Here is a 6,568-nt window from a genome sequence, read left to right as displayed (position 1 = left end):
AAAGTGCTGAAGCCGGCACTCAAGCCAGGCCTGCCGGACTCAGAAAGCAATGCTCATGGTTTGCAATACCCCATCTCATCGTCCCCCCACCCTTTTTCAGTTTTAGGGTTTTTTTCTATTTGAAATTTTGTTTCTTTGCTTATATATACATGTATCCATTCTTTTCCAAATTCTTTCCCCGACTAGGTTGCTACAGAAAGTTGAGTCGAGTTTCCAGTTCCCTTAACTATACAGTGCGTCCTCATGAGCTATCCATTCCAAACACCATCCCTTTGATGCGATGGGAACAGCACTGGATGAGAAGTGAGAAGCCCAGGTTTCAGCCTCAGCTCCATCCTCCATGTATCCTGCGGCCTGGAAACCACTGCTTCCCATCTCTGCGCCTCAGTTTCCCTGTCTGAAGTGAAGAGGTCAGACTCTGCTTTGCTGCTCCAGCTCTGATAAGTCAAGAATCCTCGGAAGGAAGTGCCGATGAGGGGACCCAGTTGCAGGAGGGAGATGCTCCCTCTGGGGCCAGAGCGTGGCAAGCAATGGAAACCACTGCTTCCCATCTCTGCGCCTCAGTTTCCCTGTCTGAAGTGAAGAGGCCAGACTCTGCTTTGCTGCGGACCCCTCCAGCTCTGATAAGTCAAGAATCCTCGGAAGGAAGTGCCGATGAGGGGACCCAGTTGCAGGAGGGAGATGCTCCCTCTGGGGCCAGAGCGTGGCAAGCAACTGGGGCTGAGGCTGCAGGGGGAAGGCTGCCCCCCAGGGAGGGCACTGCTCAGGGAGCAGATGGGGAGGAAGATGGCAGCAGCCTGGGGACGGGCTTGTGCCATCACCTCCTCCACCATCCCCACCCACACTCTGGCTTTTGGGCAGAGCCGGGGTTTAAAAATAGCAACTACCAGTTCTTCAGCTATCAGCAGGGCTTCGTATCCAAGGGAGCCCACGGTACCTGGTCCAGATCCGAAGGGCCCAGGGATGCTGTGTCTGTCCTGGGATGCAGAGAAGCGGGGAGCCACGGGGCCACACAGCAAGGTGGGAAGGACCAGGTCAGGGCACTGCTGGTCACGGGTCCCTTCTTTGCTTCCTTACAAGAGGGCCTGGCCCCTTCCTGCGGCACTGGCAGAGACCCATCACCGGCTAGAAGCCTGGGTCAGCTAGCTGTGCCTTCAGGCTCAGCCAGAAGTCTCTCCAGGGTGGGTCTCAGGCCTCTAAGTGCTGAATGAGGTCATGGTTATTCCAGATGTTGCTGTTTGGGTCAGTCTGTACTCTGGGTGTATTTTGGCTCAACTAACACTTGTTCACTTGTGTGTGTGTGTGTGTGTGTACATGAATCCAGGTGGAGATGGGTGATGGAGGTGGATGAATGTGGCACTGGGGACGGGGAGGAGTCAGCTGTGGCAGGCTAGTGACAGGGCCTTCCCCTGCCTCCTGGTTCCACCCGCACCTCCCGCAGCCCTCTTTACCCCGCAGAGGGCCCTCTGCACAAAGCCCATGGCTTCAGCGTCCTACCAGCTGCTTTTGCCTCACTCAGAATTAGCACTTGGTCTGGTACGCTTGTGAGCATAAAAGTGTCTTGACAATTTTGCTGGAGGGTTGCCATGACAATCCCCAGCAAGCTTTCCAAGAGAGGGTGTTGGGTGTGTGCATAGGAGATGGGGGGAGACAGAGGCAGAGAGTCTGAGAGACAGAGAGAGGAAGGGAGAGGGTCCTGGGAGATCCGCAGTGATATCCCCAAGTCAGATCTCCAGCCGCCTGTGCCCCCATTCACGTCGTGGTGAGCTCACTGTCTAATCTGGGCCTCACTGTACCCAGTGCAACGGCATACCAGCTGCTGGCAGGCCGGCTGGCCCAGCCGGGGGAGGCACCCTGACCAGCCCGACTCAGAGGATGAGCCCCAGGGAACACCAGCCCGGAGCTGGGGACAGGGAGAGTCTTGGGCACTCGGAGTGAGTCGGAGCGCAGGGAAACCTCCCAACAGTTTTGCCCAGGTTGTGGGGCCCGACTACGCTGCTGTGAGTGATGGGAACACATTTCCCTGCTGGGGGCTTGCTGCCTGGCACAGCTTTGGCAGCCCGGAGTGTGTAGCTCAGTCCTTCCCGCAGGGTTTTTTTTTTTAACGTTTGTTTGGTTGCACTGGGTCTTGGTTGTGACACACAGAATCTTTGATCTTCGTGGCAGCAGGCGGGACCTTGAGTTGTGGCGTGTGAACCCTTAGTTGCGGCATTGGGGATCTAGTTCCCTGATCAGGGATCGCCCTCAGGCCCCTGCCTCAGGAGCTTGGATTCTTAGCCACTGAACACCAAAGAAGTGCCCCCATCCACATGCTTTCTTGCAGGCCTAGCATAGCCTCCCCTGGGCCCACAGGGCTGGGGATCGCTCCGTGGCTAATGATGAAACAATGCACAATCTGTGACCCCAGAGCTTGGCCAAGTCTCCCCTCTGTGACCTCTGCAAAGCACCGCTACCTCTGCCGTCTTTTGAGAAGAGGTTCAGAGAGGGGAGGAAACTAGACCAAGGTCACACAGCAAGCAGCAAGCAGTGGCAGAATAAGGACAGAACCCAGTCCTGAACTTTAGCCCAGCCTCGCTGCCCTCTGTGAGGACAGGGTCTCCAGAATGGGTCCAGCGGGCACTGCCCTTCACATACAGGCAGGGAAACTGAGGCACCGAGCCAGCCCTCCTGCTAGTGAGCCTAAAATTGCGCTGGCAGCCTCGGGTCCTGAGAAATTTCACAGTCTCTACTGAACCATGAGCCAGTCCCATGTACTCCCTAAAACAAGACCCAGCAACTTATTTATGTTCCAAGGTTAAAGAGCCAGCCACTGCCTTGGAAGGAGATTCTCTGGTTATTGGCAAAACAGAGCAGAGGGCAGTGGGAGCGGGCCAGGAGCACAGAGGTAAGGGGTCAGAGGTCTCCCCAGGCAGAGTCAAGTCCCAGCTGCACATGGCAGCCTTGTGAAGGGCCCCTAACCTCTTCTGTTGGAGCTGTGTGGCCCCTGGGCATGTCACCTCGGCTGGCAGAGCCCCAGGGTCTACAGCTATCAACAGCCAATGCACCCAGGAGCCCTGGGAGGAACGGATTTCCATGTTCTGAGAAGCAGCTGCCTGAGAACAGCAGTCCCAGAAAACAGAGGTACCCTCGTGCCTATCTCCAGCGGGGCTCAGAGCCATGATAACTCGGATCTGAGCCAAGATATGGATCTTTCAACAGTTATCACCATGGGATGGCACTGAAAACAAAGTGAGATGGGCTTTGAAGATAACCCGCAAAGAAGACGTTCATGCTGCCTCAGTAACGGGTGACATCAGGGGAACAGGCAAACAACACATCAGGACTGCCTGCTTAGATACTCTGCTTCCAGGGTCTGCTAGAAAGTTCTTCTTCCTACCCTGTGGATATGGAAGGCTTAGGCCTGCCCCATCTTCTACCTGGGCTTCCCTGGTGGCTCAGCTGGTAAAGAATCTGCCGGCAGTGCAGGAGACCCCGATTCGACTCCTGGGTTGCAAAGATCCCCTGGAGAAGGGATAGGCTCCCCACTCCAGTATTCTTGGGCTTCCCTGGTGGCTCAGATGGTAAAGAATCCACCTGCAATACGGGAGACCTGAGTTCGATCCCTGGGTTGGGAAGATCCCCTGGAGAAGGGCATGGCAACCCACTCCAGTATTCTTGTCTGGAGAATCCCATTGACAGAGAAGCCTGGCGGGCTACAGTCCGTGGGGTCACAGAGAGTGGGACACGACTGAGTGACTAGGCGCAGCACAGCACACCCTTTACCCCGGGTAGCGGCTACGAGGATGGAACCAGATTGTTCCAAGAGAACATACTACGAGAATTCCTCCTTGCCCTGCAGGAGAGTGAATTTTTAAAGGGATTCCAAAGAACAAGGATTGAAAGGAAGACCCCCCCCCCCACCCCGGTGTGGCGTGCGATAAGCCTGGCCTTGAGCTGACACACAATCAGCCTTGGGAGAAGCTCCTGGCCCGCTCTGGGGGCCCAGAGCGTCCGTTCTCCCCAGTGCCTGCCTGTGTCCCTCCTCAGACACTGGCTCGGGCCGCCCAGTGCCCAGACTCTGCACATTTGGGGGCTGGGGAGTCGCTCCCGGGACCGCCACCTTAAGGCAGCCCCTCTCCGATGTTGCCCCTCCTGTAGCTGGCCCTGGAAGGCATCTCCCCTTCCTTGCCTTAGGGCAGCAAGATCTGCCGTTTCTCCAGCCGGTCCCTCACAGAGACACCAAGGGGATGGGATTTAAAAGGACTGAGTCTTCCTCGTGCCGGGCACGAAAACAAAGCACTCTACCCATCATCTCACCCTTAAGTTTACCCTCCAAGACGGGGGCTGCCATCTCCAAGCTTTAGTTGAGGAAACAAGCTCAGAGATGTCAGGGAACTTTCCCAAGGTCACACAGCCAAGCACAGATGGAGCTAAGGTCTGCACCCAGGTCTGTCAGTCCAAAGCTCATCTCATCGTCCATCAGCAGCTCCCACGATGGGGACTCCTGGACCTCCAGAGAGCAGTTCAGGGCGAGGCAGGACAGGGGGAAGAGGCCGGGCCTGGGGAAGAGCCTGGAATTCCATCTAGGAGCCAAGTTCCACTTCCCAGCGACTTTTCCAGAGAGAAGACGGATGTCCTAAGGCCCCGGCAGCAGTCAGGTGGGGTGGGGAGAGCAGCGCGGATGCCACTCACACCCACCCCTCTTCCATGGTGACGGCACCAGGGACCCTCCCCACCCACAGACACAGAGCCGACAGCACCCAGCCAGACAGTGGGCGCGCCAGGACCTCCCACGGAGCGGGGGTGGGGGGACTCAGACCAGCGCTGTCCATCCAGGGGCTGCCTCCTGCAGCCTGAGGTTACTGTTTGAAGATATGAAGAAGGAAACCACGAAGGCTTGGCTGATGGGGGGTCATGAGGCCAGAGGAAATGGAACAGAACTGCTGGCTGCCAGAGCAGGAAGGAACCTTCCAGATGAGCTGGGTCAGTGTTCAGAGCAAGAAGGGCCATGACCAGCATTTTTTAATGGTGCACAACAGAAAACATCAGAGGACAAAAGTGTCATAAAGGATTGTTCCATGAAGCTTTAGTTAAATGTGTGTGTAAACCTTTGTTTTTCTTTTTTTAACCGTGAATTGTGGTCAAAACAGCTACAAAAAAATTGAATTGGTTCAACCCTGTATTCTTCAGATGGAAAAACTGGAGCTAAGTGTGGGAAAGGGCTTTGGCCTGGGGGCCAGAGACAGACAAGACTCAGTCCTGATGCTACCGGCCCAGCCCCGGGGGGGCCACCTTTCAGAGCATCACTTAAACATAATCAGCCTTTCCAACTCTTGCCCCACGTTGCTCCCAGGCCAGAGTGGGAAGAATTCAGTGCTTTGCAGTGAGGCCCTGGGGGTGGGGGTGGGTGATGCGAGAGGGAAGGGGGTTGTAACAGAACCTTCTGGTCTCCTCTCCCTGTCTCCTCTTCCTCCCCGCCCTGCTCCGTGGAAGTGAAGTGAACTGAAAGTCGCTCACTTGTGTCTGACTCTTTGCGACCCCATGGACTGTATAGTCCATGGAATTCTCCAGGCCAGAATGCTGGAGTGGGTAGCCTCTCCCTTCTCCTGCCTGTCTTCCCAACCCAGGGATCGAATCCAGGTCTCGTGCATTGCGGGCAGATTCTTTTACCAGCTGAGCCACAAGGGAAGCCCTGGGAACACCCCAGGATCAGGTCCCTTTACATGTTCCCTCCCACATGCCCCGACAGTGGCCTCTGCACAGACTCTTCCCTGCCTCTCCCCCAAGGCCTGCTCCTAGACCCATCTACACAGAAGTCCCTCCCTCTCCATCACAGCGAGGTCGGCCCCAGCCCGCAGGGTGGAGGACCTTCCTCCCGTCTCCATTATTTGATGATGACAGCCACCCAGATGGAGACAGAGTTATACTGTCACACTTGATATTCACAACACCCCGATATTCATTAACAACCCTGTTGACAGGGGGACAAACTCAGGTCAGGAAGTTTGCGAAAGGCCGCACAGGGGGAAACGGAGGGGCTCGCTCTAGACCCAGGTGGAGATGGCGCTGGAACTGACACCTGGACACCCCCCGCTGCCTGGCCCATTCCTGGCAGCCTTTCCCCCAAGGATCCTGGATGGGGCGGGATGACCGTGTGGGGGACGGGCAAGCATCTCCTACCTTAGTGCCAGTGAGGAAAGGAGCGCTCTGACCCCAGGAGGGAAAATCATCGGACAAAATGATCGGACATGTTCTCCAAGGCCCCCTTATCACTCCTCCTGCAGAGAACAGGTGTCTCTGACGGGGGGACAGGGAGCCCCTTTCCTGCCCGCTTGCAGATCTATGACCCCTGCTTGGGGGTCATAGGCCAGAGGCAATAGAACAGAAGAGCGTGTGTGTGCCGCGCGGCTCCTGGGTCCCGGCCTGGGAGGGAGGGATGCCTGGGAGGCCCAGCGCCCCCTGCTGGAAGCCGGCCCGAGGCCCACCTCCCCGGCTCCCCCTGCGCCAGCGCAGTGGGCGTGGCCCCGACTCTCGGGGTAGCCGGTGGGTCAGAGCCTGCTGTGCTGTTTCTCCTTGAACAGAGCGCCCC

This window comes from Dama dama, chromosome 1, assembly GCF_033118175.1.
Source record: "Dama dama isolate Ldn47 chromosome 1, ASM3311817v1, whole genome shotgun sequence".
Lineage (NCBI taxonomy): Eukaryota > Metazoa > Chordata > Mammalia > Artiodactyla > Cervidae > Dama > Dama dama.
The sequence above is the reverse complement of the archived record's forward strand: the minus strand, read 5'-3'. Positions refer to the sequence as shown.